At 34.1% G+C, this 14,653-nt stretch overlaps 1 protein-coding gene across 21 annotated transcripts in view; it reads left to right on the plus strand.

The window, feature by feature from the left end:
- The window catches only part of Pkc98E (Protein kinase C), a 94,112-nt gene that overhangs the window by 30,726 nt on the left and 48,733 nt on the right, over positions 1-14,653 (plus strand). The gene's annotated exons all lie outside the window — the stretch shown is intronic.

The raw sequence follows: 14,653 nt of genomic DNA on the forward strand, positions 1-14,653 counted from the left end.
TAGGCGCATGATTCGTCACCTGTGATTATCTTATAACGTATCATAGTTTTTCAAAATTTCTTGGCGCCAATCGACGCGAGACCTTCTTGAGAGATTATCAAATTGTGAAGAATTTAACGAGAACATACCCAGCAAAATTTGAAGAAAGGGGTTCCAAGGGATGACGTGATTTCATGACATCTTTTGCATTGATTTAAACGAAGTCGTGAAAGATCCGATCTTTTCATTAGCATTTGAACCAATGCAAAGGTAGCCGTGAAAGATCCATTCTTTTCATCAGCATTTGAACACATTCCATCGATCCAATAGAGATGAATTTTGTGGTTTTATTTATACACATTTTTCTAAATATATAAGATTAATTATTTACAATAGGCTTGATGTTGTCGGAGACTCGAAATCACAACCAACGTTGTTAAAACTCACGTCGTAATGATAATGTTGTTGCAAAGGGTTGGTGAAAATTACATGCCAAAGCATTGGTGGAAGTTATATGCCTAAGCATTGGTGAAAATGACATGTCAAAGCATTGGTGTAAATGACATGCTCTGGATCCAAAAATGAATAGCATCTTTTGGGGTCCACGCTCATATAAAATTCATCGATGAAGATGCTATAAAGATGACATGCCAGATCACTTTCACCCATGATTGAATGGCATCTTTGGCCAGTTTGCTGGGTACCTATTTTACGGACAGGTGTTCATGCAATATCGAATGTATGCTGGTGCAAAAAATGACCAAGGATGCCTCTATCTCAGGGTATATAACATGATGATTTTGCATTATTAGTTCTTGAACGGCATCAATGTTTTCTGAGCGACATTGGACGGTATTGCCTAGGCCAGAAACTTATCTAGTAGCCCTCGTATTCACACCTTCGGCGGGTACAATTGCGATGTCATAAAAATCGTGCAAAAACTGTTCAAATCTTTCTTCTAAGGCCTCGAAAACGAATAAACCGATCAGAATATACAGTTAGTCAACATAATTATTGCAAAACCAAAATTATTACCAAATTTGAAATAAAACATCATTTTATTGGTATGAATAAATATCATTATTAATTGCTTTATTAATAGTTTAATTCTTACACTTTTTTATTAATAAAATAAAATAAAATAAAAAAATTAGCTAAATTTCACTAAAAATTTTCTTGCAATTAACAAAAAGAAGAACAACTCATTATTTGTACTGTCAACTAATAAATTGCAAAATTCACAACTTGTCAGTCTTTCACGGTATTTTTCGAAAATTTGGTTCTAATATTTCGTATACCCACCTTGGGTATCAATAAACGTCTCCTAATTAAAAATCGATTTTTTTAAAAATTCATCGTTTGCAATAATTTAGTCGACTAACTGTATAGGAACATAATAATCTTATCCTTTAGCGGAATGAAATTGAAAATATCCATTAAAAAACAAGTAAGAACGGTGTTAAGTTCGGCCTGGCCGAACTTGTTACACTCTTCACGAGTTGTATAGAAGCAAAATCGAATAATTAGTTTCCTTTCGTTTATGATAAAGGCTAAATACCAAATTTCAGCAATTTCGGTAAAACAGTGTGCCTAACCTTGAAAATACCGAAATTTGGGATCTACCGTTCTATGGGGGCTATGCCAAAACGTGGAACGATATAGCCCATTTTCAATACCAAACATCCTAGGAGTAATAAAAACTTCTATACCAAATTATAAAGCTCTATCTTAAAAATTGCGAGCAGTATCTTTATTTCAACAGACGGGCGGACGGACAAAAGGACGTGGCTATTTCGACTTCGAATTTTATGCTCATCAAGAATATATATACACTCCGGTTCATCTGAATAGAACCAACCAATATTTGTCTACAAATACCGTTATATCTGACGAAAGGAGAGGAATTGTAAATTATAATTTTATGGACATGTAGAGTATATAATAGCCGATATTTTCAATACCTAACATGTTTCACATATGCGTTATAACGGTACTTTTTACTCGCTTTATGAAAAAATGTCAAAATATTAGCATTTTTTGATGGTTCACCAGGATAGAACCACCCTAAGAATTTACACAAATCCTTTGTTAGATGTGGTAAACTTTAACAAAAAACTATTTATAATTATAAATAAATGCCGTTAGTGTTGATTGCCAACAAACATTGTGCAAAAATTTGTATTAGGGTCTTGAAATTTGATGAAAATCGGGGCTTAGAGCTCCAAAAAATATGTTTATGAAGAAATCGGTAGAAACAATTTATAAAGACAAAATTTTATACTGAATTATGTTCAAAATGTTGTATACTACAACAAAATTACAAAAAAAATCATATTTGATAGGTTTATGAGTCCGAAACAGAGGAAATATGGTAAAGATAATTCAAAATTATACCTTTCCAATTCAATATTTAATATTTTATCTCAGGAAAGTGAATGCAAATCGATGGGTTCCACCCAGTTTCGTTGGCTGTGGACATCTGCAGACCCAGAAAATAAAGAAAATTCCACCGCCGAACGCTTCATGTCAACATCAAGGGCTTTGATTTAGAAGATATCGCATGACAAGGAAAGCACAGAAACATAGGCGCTATTTTTTGTGTAATAACGGATCAGAAAATTTTTTCGGTACTTATACTATAAGGAAAAGATGTGTGAACATCATAACCATCAAAATTAAACCCTGTCCTTTCGAAAAAATTAACGTCTGCCTTTCCCTATCGCTAAGATGTTTCTTCGCATCAAATGTCTTAAAACCTTTTGAAATTCCAAGAACTTGATGGTGAGATGGAGCGTTCGGCGGTGGAATTTTCTTTATTTTTTGGACCTGTAGATGTCCACAGCCAACGAAACTGGGTGGAACCCATCGATTTGCATTCACTTTCCTGAGATAAAATATCAAATTTTGGAGTGGAAAGGTAGAATTTTGAATTATCTTTACCATATTTCCTCTGTTTCGGACTCATAAACCTATCAAATGTGACTTTTTTGTAATTTTATTGTTATATAGAAAATTTTGAACATAATTCAGTATAACGTTTTGTCTTTATAAATTGTTTCTACCGATTTCTTCATAAAAATATTTTTTGGAGCTCTAAGCCTCGATTTTCATCAAATTTCAAGACCCTAATACATATTTTTGCACAATATTTGTTGGCAATCAACACTAACGGCATTTATTTATAATTATAAATAGTTTTTTGATGAAGTTTACCACATCTAACAAAGGATTTGTGTAAATTCTTAGGGTGGTTCTATCCTGGTGAACCATCAAAAAATGCTAATATTTTGACATTTTTTCATAAAGCGAGTAAAAAGTACCGTTATAACGCATATGTGAAACATGTTAGGTATTGAAAATATCGGCTATTATATACTCTACATGTCCATAAAATTATAATTTACAATTCCTCTCCTTTCGTCAGACATAACGGTATTTGTAGACAAATATTGGCTGGTTCTATTCAGATGAACCGGAGTGTATATCACGAATATTGTCAATTATTTCATATTTCATATCAGAAAAAAGGATAAATTTTTTTCGAGCTACATCAACGATTTTTGATATGGTAGGTTAAGAAAAAATTCCCAGTACGAATCTGGTCGCGATCCAATTTTTGGTTGTTGCCGACAAAAGATATGGCGCTTTTATTTCGCTTTCTAAGAAAGAAAATATTATAAAAACGCTAATTATTTTAATGAGCACAATTGTTACAAAAAAGTTATCTCGAAGTGACTTCAGCGAGTAGATTGCATAATACATGCAAAATGTTACACAGAATTCGCGGAATGTACATAAAATTGATAAATTATTGAATATAAGTCAACTTTTTTCAAAATTATGGCCCATTTAGTGGTCATAAAATTACATAAAATTTGTTGTGGATCAAAACTTCACGACGAATCAAATGACACTACAATCATACCGATAGGTGTTATACTTTTGATGTTACAGCCAAAAAAAGCACATATTTTGGTCAAAAAAAATAATTTTTTGTTTGAAAAAATATTTTTTCACATGCATTATGTAGTAGAAAATATTGTAAAAATCTATAGGAATACTTCCTTCTTTTTGCTTAAATCTCCCAATAAAATAGACGGATTTAGCTTTATTGACATTCGTATTAAAGGTTTCCCATTAGGGAAGGTAATTGGTAATTGGCATTAAAAAACCTATAAAATATCGCTAATTTGCGCAAACTGCGTACAATTTTTGTCCGCATCCGATTTCAGTGTTCACCATGAAAATCTACATCGATATATATCTATTTGAAGGCGATCAATCAAGAACCGTGGATGTAGCATCACACACTATTTTTTGGGATAAAATCAGTGTAGCTCCCTTATCAGTAAAGTTTTCAAATCTCTGTTTCCGCTAAAACGAAGATGCTGCACTAGTTTTTCATTACAGTGGAAACGATCCGCAGAAAACGCGATAAAATACGCGATATTTGCAAAAACAATTTTAGGTGATTTTTCTACTTTGGAATTTCTCGTAACTCGCGTTTTAGTAGATGGATTTTCACGAGGAATGATTTACTGGATCCGGAACGTAAAAAACTAAAATGTGCAATGGGGTGCGATGTGTTCTAGAGACAATTGCAAATATTAGACCCGAAAAATATGATTTTTAGAAAAATGTTCGCACAAAATTTCCGCATTTGGATGCAGATTTCTATGAAGCTGTGCAGACTACATTCACAATACACGCATCAAATAATTCAGAATCGCAAGTACTACAATCATTTATATGAATTTTTGAAAAACCAGTTTGCGGAGTGAAATTAGAAGAAAAATTCAAAAAACACTGTAGATCTGGCTTCAAAATGTCAGCATCATTTAATGGTAGAAGCAGATCAAATTTTGAAAAGTAATACATTAGTGAGATGATCCTTATTTAGTTTGCTTCTACTTTTACTTTGACAGGAAAATCGAGAGAAGTGTGGTTTACTCACAAATCGAGAGAAAACAAAAAAAGACATGTTGGCTTCAACGCATTTTTACCAATTTTTTAACATAAATATAGCCACAGCTTACACGCAAATTATTTTTAAGTCCAATATTTTTTGACACGTTCAAAAACATTTCATTTTATCCAAAAATATTTAATTTGTATAATATTCAATCACAAGTCGCGTGTTCTGAAAGGGTAAACCTTGGCTTCAGCTATGTTAAATTTTCAAAAATATTGGTGATATACTTTATGGGGTCTCCAACGAATATTTCGATGTGTTACAAACGGAATGACAAATTCAATTATACCCACCATATTATGGATGGAGTGTATAAAAAATGGACAGTTTTTTCGCTATAAATCCGTCAATTTTTTTTAAAGTCTCCCGCTTAAGGACTACCTTTTTATGTGTATAATTATCCCACAAAAACATATGAAGATCGGATCATTAGTTTTCGAGTTACAGCTTTCAAAAACGTCATTTGGAGAAATCGCGTTTAAATAAATAACAATGAATTTGCTATTTCTAACGCTTATATCTCAGCCAATATTTGTCCAATCGACTCGAAAAACATTTGAAACCTATTCTATTCTATCTCTACTTTAAAATGGGCCAAAACAAATTCCGATCTATTTTTTTGATATCTTAATATGTGTCGCAGCTTTTCTAGTTCAATGTTAGTTCTTATTGGTGCCCGACAAAATTAATGGCACCAAACCAGGTGCTCTGAAACGGGGTCTTGCGATGAATTGACATTGAAAGAACCATAATGTTTATTTGATAAAAATTAACTGGTTCCAAACATATATCAAGCTTCCAAACATATATCAAGCTCGGAGATGACTTATATTGGTCCACTTTCCATATTTAAAAATGTTTATACTCTTAGCCTTTAGGCTAAAGAGAGTATAGTGGTTTATGTCTGAAAACCCCCACAAAAAACCTATAAAGGAATTTTTCACGATTTTCAAAAAAAAATATTGAACAAAAAAACATTATATTTTTGTAATCTATGAGAAATTCAGTTATAGGTTTTTTGTGGGGTTTTTCAGACTTATGTAAACCACTATAACTTAGCCATTTTTTAACCGATTTAAAACAATAATAGCTTATTCAAAAGATATTATTCACCCCTATAAAAGGAAGAAGGATCAAAAGAAATCCGTTGTGGAAAATTTGCAAATATAAGAAACCCAGATTTTCAATACTTTTACCGTTATAAAAAAATAAAACGAAGTGACCCAAATGAACTAAAGGCATTTTCGTTATCCATGGATCCTAACACGATGGAATTTTCCATCAGAACTCTTGAATATTTTTATTTATTTATTTATTTCGGTCTATGGAACATAATTTCCTTACAGACTATGATTTAAAACTATGTAGAAATAGGAAAAAGTATGTGTTGTTTAATCAAATCTAGTTATAAAATATAATTTAAAATTTTCTTTTGAAATGCTGAATTCTATATGCTTACTAAATTTCTTTTGATAATTTAAGTTTACAGAATTAATAAAACAAAAAGCCCGTGTTAATGGACTGTGATTAGCGTAATTAACGCGGTGTAGACAAACGTTGAACACCTCGGTGAATCTCATTTGCCTAGGTGGTACATAAAGCGGTATACGCGATAGTAAATCTGATGAATCGATTGAATTATTAATCAAATCGAAGACAAAAAGAGCAGCATGAGTTTTTCTTCGAAGCTCAAGAGTTTGCAATCCCAATAACAAACACTTAGAAATGTATGTGGGAGTACAAATAGAGGGAAACGGCTTTAACGCATATTTGACAAAAATTCGTTGAATTCTTTCTATGCGAGAAGTATAGCTTATACCACGTGGATCCCAAATGATTGAAGCATATTCAACTCTAGATCTCACAAAAGCTGTGTAAATGACTTTAAGCGTATAAGGATCTGAGAAGTCTTCACAATTTCTCTTAATATAAGCTAACATTTTATATGCTTTTGGAAGCATATAATCAATATGAGGCAAAAATGACAACGCTGAATCAAAGACAACCCCAAGATCACGGATGGTTGCAACTGTTGTCAATTTATTGCCACCAAGTTTAAAATAACATGAAATAGGATGACGCGATTTATGATACGACATATGGAAACATTTAGAAATATTTAAAGGTATTCTATTTAAAAGACACCAGTTATGTAGGTTTTCAAGATCAGCCTGCAGATAAACTGCATCTAATAATGAATCTACTTTAGAAAAAATCTTCAGATCGTCCGCATACAGCAGGAATTGAGATCTTACGAAACAAGAAGAAATATCATTAATGAAAAAATTAAAGAGCAAGGGACCTAATACACTCCCCTGTGGAACACCAGATGTTTGAACATATGGAGAAGAAATAAAATCGCCAATTATAACTCTACAAATTCTGTTTGATAAGTAGGAATCAATCCACTGTAAAAACGATGAGTGAAACCCTAAACATTGTAATTTATAAATTAATATTGAATGGGAAACTTTATCAAAAGCTTTGGAGAAGTCCGTATATATTGCTTCCACTTGGCTTCCTTGTTCCAAAGCTGAAATGCAGCATTCACTAAATGTTGCAAGATTTGTAACAGTGGACCTGCCAGTAAAAAATCCGTGCTGTTGGGGAGAAATAACAGATTTCGTTAGGAAAAATAGTCTTTTGTATACAATACGTTCAAATAACTTTGAAACGCAGGACAATTTAGATATAGGCCGGTAACAAGAAACATCATACTTATTCCCGCATTTAAAAATAGGAGTAATTGATGCTGATTTCCAGCGGTTTAGAAAAACGCCTTCTTTGAGGGATAAATTGAAAATATGTGCAATAGCAATACAAAGACTATTGTTGCATTTCTTAAGGATGAAATAACAAAGACCATCGGAGTCAATTTTAGTGTCATTCTTTGATTCATTTATTGCTTCATAAACCTCATCTTTCGAAATAAACATAGATCCAATATTTAAACTGGTTTGAGATAATCGAAAATCGTCATTAAAAGATATGGGAGATTCAAAATTAGATTTGAAATATTCTGCAAAAAACTTAACAGTTTCATTACCCGAATTAGATGTCCTACTATTCAGGGAAACTGTGGTAGGAATATTAGAATGTTTCTTTTTAGAATTTACAAATGACCAAAACGCTTTGGGGTTGGATTTTATTTCAGATTCCTTATTATACAAATACTGTTTATATAAATATTTGTTCAGAAAGTTAAACTCACGTTGGTAGTGAATAAATTTTTCCCTATCGTAAGGGGATTTTGATTTTACGAATCTTCTTTGAAATTTATTACGAAGATTTTTAATTTTCTTCAAATTTTTATTGTACCAAGGCCGTTTATAAGATTTGGTTTTCATACGAGGAACTTGTTCATTTAAAATATTTGAAATCTCTTCAATAAATAAGGCGTAGCATTGCTGTGTAGAACGTTCTGCAAACAATGCCATCCAATTAACAGAAACCAATATAGAATTCAGCGTATCAAAATTACATAAATTAAAATTAAAATTTGCAGTATCAGTATTTAAAGAACTTGGAATATATACAAATGAATCAATTTCAATTGCCAACGGGTTGTGATGTATATTCGAAGGGGATAAAAATGATAAAGGCTCATATAGGTTAAATTTACATTCATCGGATACAAATACAAGATCAAGAAATCGTTGAAGTTTATTAGATATATGATTAATTTGAACTAAACCCATGGCAAGAAGAGTATCAGTAAAAGAAATTTCAAAATCTTTGATAACATTTATAGGATCCAAAAACTCACTACAATCATGACGTGTCCATGAGATGTTTGGCAGATTAAAATCACCCAATACACATTTAAACGAATTGTTATGGGCAACCTCATCAAGGGTTAATATATTGGAAATGTGTTTATCATATAAATTGCCAGGACTGCCAGGAGGTATATATGAAATACATAAATATAATTTGATATTGTCACCAAAAATACATGTGATTAGTTGATCCAGTAAGCCATTATCATTATCTACATGATACAGCGATGATTTAAACTTCTTCTTTACGGCTATAATCACTCCACCACCTCTCGAACAACCAGTAGTACCGACATTACGGTCTTTTCTATAGACATCAAACAAGTTTGGATCAAAGAATTCAGAATTAAAAAAATCCTCGTTTAGCCAAGTTTCAACAAGAGCGACCACATCAAAATCACATTGAGACGAAAATTCAAAAATTTGCTTTGATTTTGTACGCATGCCAGAAACATTCTGGTAATAAATTTTTATTCCATGACTGACGTTAACTAGTTTTGATGATGTTGGGTTTGGTTCGTCCGAAAATTTATAAAGGGGCGAACCTTAATATCCATAGGCCAAATCTTAGGATCCTGAATATTGTTATAAAAACACGAAGAAATGCCAAATTTAAAGTTGACGTTTTTTAAATTTGCAGTATCAGCATCTTTTTTTTATCAATTTGAAACATTGCATATGTTCCTTGGCAATACCAGATTTCTTTGCCACATAATCAACAACTGGATCAGTTGAAACATTCGGTTTAAATGATGCCAAATGTATCCATTTTTTTTGATCTAATAACATCTAAATCATTAGGCTCTTCATTGGAACCAAAAACAATATTACGCCATCTACGCCTACGCCTCTGAACATCAACCCAATTATGGGTATTAGGTGCAGGTTGGACAGTTGCATCAAACATGTCGTTGCTAGCATTTTCGGTATCGCAGATATCTTCATTAGCATGACTTCCCGTATTAGCATCAGTGTGTTGTGACGATAGCGAAGAACAAGATAAAGCGGGGAATATAATTTTCTTGTTTTTATACCCTCCACCATAGGATGGGGGTATATTAAGTTTGTCACTACGTTTGTAACTACTCGAAATAATCATTGTAGACCCAACAAAGTATATATATTCTTGATCAGCGTGCAATTCTACATCGATATAGCCATGTCCGTCCGTCTGTCCGTCTGTCCGTCTGTGGAAATCACTCTAGCGTCCGAACGGATTGACGTAGGTTGATGAAATTTTGGGAAAATATGTTATTTTTACGTAGGACTTTTGGTATTGAAAGCGGGCTATGTAGGTCCACGCTTTCGTATAGCCCCCATACAAAATGACGCGTGACGCGTCTTCGTTTTAAGGAATTTTTAAGATATTTGGCCCATTTTACCACCGAATTGGTTGTAATTTGGCACTTTGTGTCTCCAGAGGCCAAAAAATATTCCTACCAAAGTTGGGTTATATAGGTCCACGTTTTGGTATAGCCCCCATATAAGGCCCCATATAAAGTACGCGTCATTTTAATATATTTTGAATGTATTAGACCCATTTGACCACAGAATTGGTTGTAATTTGGTATTTTGTGTCTTCAGAGGCCAGAAAACATTCCTACCAAAGTTGGGTTATATAGGTCCACGTTTTGGTATAGCCCCCACATAAGGCCCCTTATAAAGTACGCGTCATTTGAATATATTTTGAATGTATTAGACCCATTTGACTGAAGAATCGGTTGTAACTTTGTATTTTGTGTTTCCAGAGGCTAAGAAACATTTCTACCATAAAATGTTTATATAGGTCCACGTGTTGATATAGCCCCCCATAATACAATATCTCCCGATTTTCGATATTTTGAACGTTTTAGCCTCATTATCACACCGATATGGCTGAAATTTGGTATTTAGTCTTCTTTAGGCGTATAAAACTTTCCCCCAGAAATTTTTAGGTATAGGTCCACGCATCATATAGCCCCCTTAGAACGGTACCTTCCGAATTTCGGTATTTTGAAGGTTGTAGCCACATTAATCCACCGAAATGGCTGAAATTTGTGGTGGAGGGTATAAAAAGTTCGGCCCGACCGAACTTAACGCTTTTCTTACTTGTTATTATTAGGATTTTGTTGTGCTTTAGAAGTTGCACGGGATACAACAACAGATGGATGGTTATTTTGTTGTAAATCACTTTTTTGATGTTTTGTTTGCCTCTCTTCCTTACAGTTGTCTATTACTTTTTCTTTTAGCTCTAATAATTGAGCAGAGACTGAGTTTTTTATTAGCTCACGTAATTCTCTCACTTCACTAGACAATGAAGAGACATGAGAAATTAAGTTTGACGTAACCTTTAGGCAATCATTGCAGTTATAAACAATGTTAGGATTTTGCATAAACAGTTCACCGAATTTATCTTCAATTTTAGCACAAATTAGATGGTATCTAGCTCTGCATAAATGGCAGGCAATAAACTTCGACCGTAGCGCATTAAAACATTTCGCGCACAGAGAGTTGGCAGGAAGATCCATTACACACAACCGAATTAGAGAACAGTCAGTAAATTTTTCTGGTAAACTTTTGTAGCACAGTGCCATTTATCGACATTTTCCGAAAAGTTTGCACCTTCTCAAGACCAAAACTGCCTGAAAAAGCGTTCCAATGCTTTTGCGATGTATTAGAGAGTTCTTAACTACTGTCTTGGCTACAATTTTTGTCTTTGTGTTGGCTCGAAAATCTCAATGGTATGGCTGTTATATGCCAAGATGTAAAAAAAGTAGATAAAAAACTTAAAGTCAAAATCGGGAGGCTCGATTTTCATCGTAGACATATGGTCCAGTAGACTTTTTTGCTCAGTTCAATCGCAGGAATCAGAAACGCTAAGGGCCCATTAAGGTTTTCAAATCGCCCCGGCCTAGTGCGTATACTTATTATAAAGTAGAAACATTACAATTACATTCATACGCACTAAGGTATCGATGATAAGAACATCGTAATATCGTAATGAAAAACTAAAAGAAATATCTGCAATGGAAAATTTGCATACAATCGGTGCGGGAAATTTTTTAATGGTAGGCGAAAGTGACAAAGCATTTATTATTAGTTTTCAATACTCTACACGGCGGTTTTGAATACTCTATGAGGTGGTATATTTGATATTTCGAAAAATGTAAAAAAGTTATTAGCCTAATGTGCATACTACACTCCATCGGTGATGCAGTTTACGTATTCAGGCTGCGCCGTCCCACCATTTCAAATTGCTGATTATATTGTTAATTGTAACCGGATCCATGCTTAAAAAGAGGTTACACTTGCCGATTAGAGCATGCCGATTGCGAGCTAGAATTGGGAAGCAACATAAGAAATGTTCTATTGTCTCCGTCTCTTCTTCATCTTCACAGAGTCTGCAGTAATCAACACCGTCATCATTCCAATTGCTGGTTAAAGCTCGAGTGTTATAGTACCGGGTAATGATTCTATTCATTACCCTGATTTCAGCTTTGCTCATGTTTAGTAGGGAATTTGTTCTGTTGTTTGATAGAGTGGCCAAATGGTTCTTGATACGTTATGCCGTAATTCTTTGGCTCTTTCATCGACAGTTTTATCTTTTCGAATGGGTGGTTTGATAGAGCCAGTTCATCTGCCTTCTCGTTCCCCATATTGTCACAGTGTCCTTATATCGCGCATAGTCGCAAACCATTTGTTAGCTTTTCCAATACTGCTCTGTACTCAAGGACGACCTCAGATTTGATAATAAAAAATTTGATGGATTTAACAGCTGCTTGACTGTCCACGAAGATAGTCACCCGTTCAAAGATCTCAGCATCCAGACTTTTTATCAATTCATCAGCTTTCCTGATAGCGAAGATATCAGCTTGGGATACACTACAGTCGTTATCCAACTTGTAGGAGTATTCAAGACCTAGCATTTCACAGTAGACACCACCCCCAGACCTTCTTACATCTTGGAACCATCTGTATAGAAGGCGAGACCGTTCAGAGCAGAGTTACTACTTCGGTTGAAGTCATCTCTACTTGGGATAACGACATCTACATCTTCAAATCCCAAGACCAGTTATATGTAACCGCTAAATTTCCCACGAGGGTCCACTTGGAAGTCTGCTCCTAATTCCTGTAGAATACGTCAATGCCCATAGCTACTGTTGCGGCAAGGATTCTGTTCATGCAGAGTCCCAAAGGACGGAGGTTCAGCACTGCATTCTAACGGCTTCCGTTATTAAAATCGAGGCTGCACTCTCTGCACCTCGTCTATTTTGCTGGATGTTGATTTCTGTCGTAGAGAGTGCCACCAGACAAGAGATCCATATAATTGATGGGTTCAGTTCAATTCCGATCGAATTCTTGCGCAAATAGAGTAGAATATCCTCTTCGTTCACTCCTCAACTTTCCTTTTCCATCTCAGTTGGCAGTCCAGAATTTTTCCCATGGTATATAGCTTCGGGTCAGAGCTGCCAGTGATGGCAGCACGAAATCGCCGAACTTACGTTTTCTAGTGAACAGTTTCTAGTAACAGTACCAGCTCTGTTGGATTTTCTCCAAAGCCGTTTGCTTTGGCTTAACGGGCCAGCCTTGATAAGGCTCCTTGCTCCGAAACTGTAGACAGAAATTTGGCAGAAATCAGTAGTACTACGTCATCCGCGTAGGCGACAACTTTATTATCCTGATTATCCAATTCCGATGAGAGCAACCCACTCTGCGTAGTACCTCTAGTTAATGTTTTCCTAATGGTTTTTAGCATTTTATTTATACAACATGCCAGAGTTTCCGATGTTTTGGCATTTCTAAGAGAGAGGTTAATCGATTCAAGTTTTATATTATTAAAATCTCCTCGTCATTGGAGCATCGCCGATGTTATACCATCAGAACCATGTGTTTTATAGGGTTTCAAGGTATTTACTGGTCATTTTATCTGGTTTCTTTTCCAATGAGATCCACATCCACATCTGCTTGGGTTTGGAAGTCTTCTTCACAGTCAGTGTGCACGGTACCAACACGCAGAGAAGAGACATTGTAGGAGCAATCATATTCTAAGAACAAAATAGTGTATTGTAAAAATCTGAAAAATATGTATTGTTGTTTCAACCATATATTTTGTGTCAGTCATCATAATGACACAAAATATATTGTTGTACCAACAAGTACAAGTGCAAGTCTTCTCTTGTACAAGTCTTCTCTTGTTACAGTTTGCATTTTCCCAACAGATTTATGACGTTCCGGTTAACTTAATATTAGATATGATCATTATTTAACTTTTAATGTGAAGATTATATTTTTACCTCCAAATATGTTTATTTTGCGTTTTCAAATCCATCCAAAGTAAAAGAAAACATATAACAATTGTTCCTAGAATCTCAAAACTGCCTGTTTACGTACCGTTTGGTTTCTTAATTATCCCAATGGATTTTGGGGTCCTTGAAGATTATTCTTCGAAACCTAGCTGAGTCGTTGATTTATTCTATCGACTTCCGGAAAGTAATCCAAGACTCTTCCTTGCCCGTTCGCGACTTTTGTGTGAATGTTGAAACGCAATCGAAGAACGCTATAGCTCGAAAAATATTGAATCGATTTTCTTTAAATGTTGTAGGCTTATTTCGAACATAAGAATTTAATTTTTGATGATTGGATTTTTCAATTGGCTGTTTTATGGCAACAAATTGCAGTTTTTTTGTTAAAATCTAAGTCTTGTCTTTGACTACCCACCAGGTTAGAGGGGTAAGGTAATAATATATTTTTAAATTTCTTTGATAGAAGACTGGATATATTCTTATTTCTCTGCAAAAGTGGTCACCTCAAACTGCTTAAAAAAACAAGGTTTCAAATAAAAAACATTCAAAATTTTTTTGATAATTTTCTGAAAAAAAAAAATCAGAAATGTTTTATGGCCTCTACTCATTATATTTATTTCAAATATTTATTATAATAAAAA

This window comes from Musca autumnalis, unplaced genomic scaffold (assembly GCF_047663935.1).
Source record: "Musca autumnalis isolate F117 unplaced genomic scaffold, ASM4766393v1 scaffold_1, whole genome shotgun sequence".
NCBI lineage: Eukaryota > Metazoa > Arthropoda > Insecta > Diptera > Muscidae > Musca > Musca autumnalis.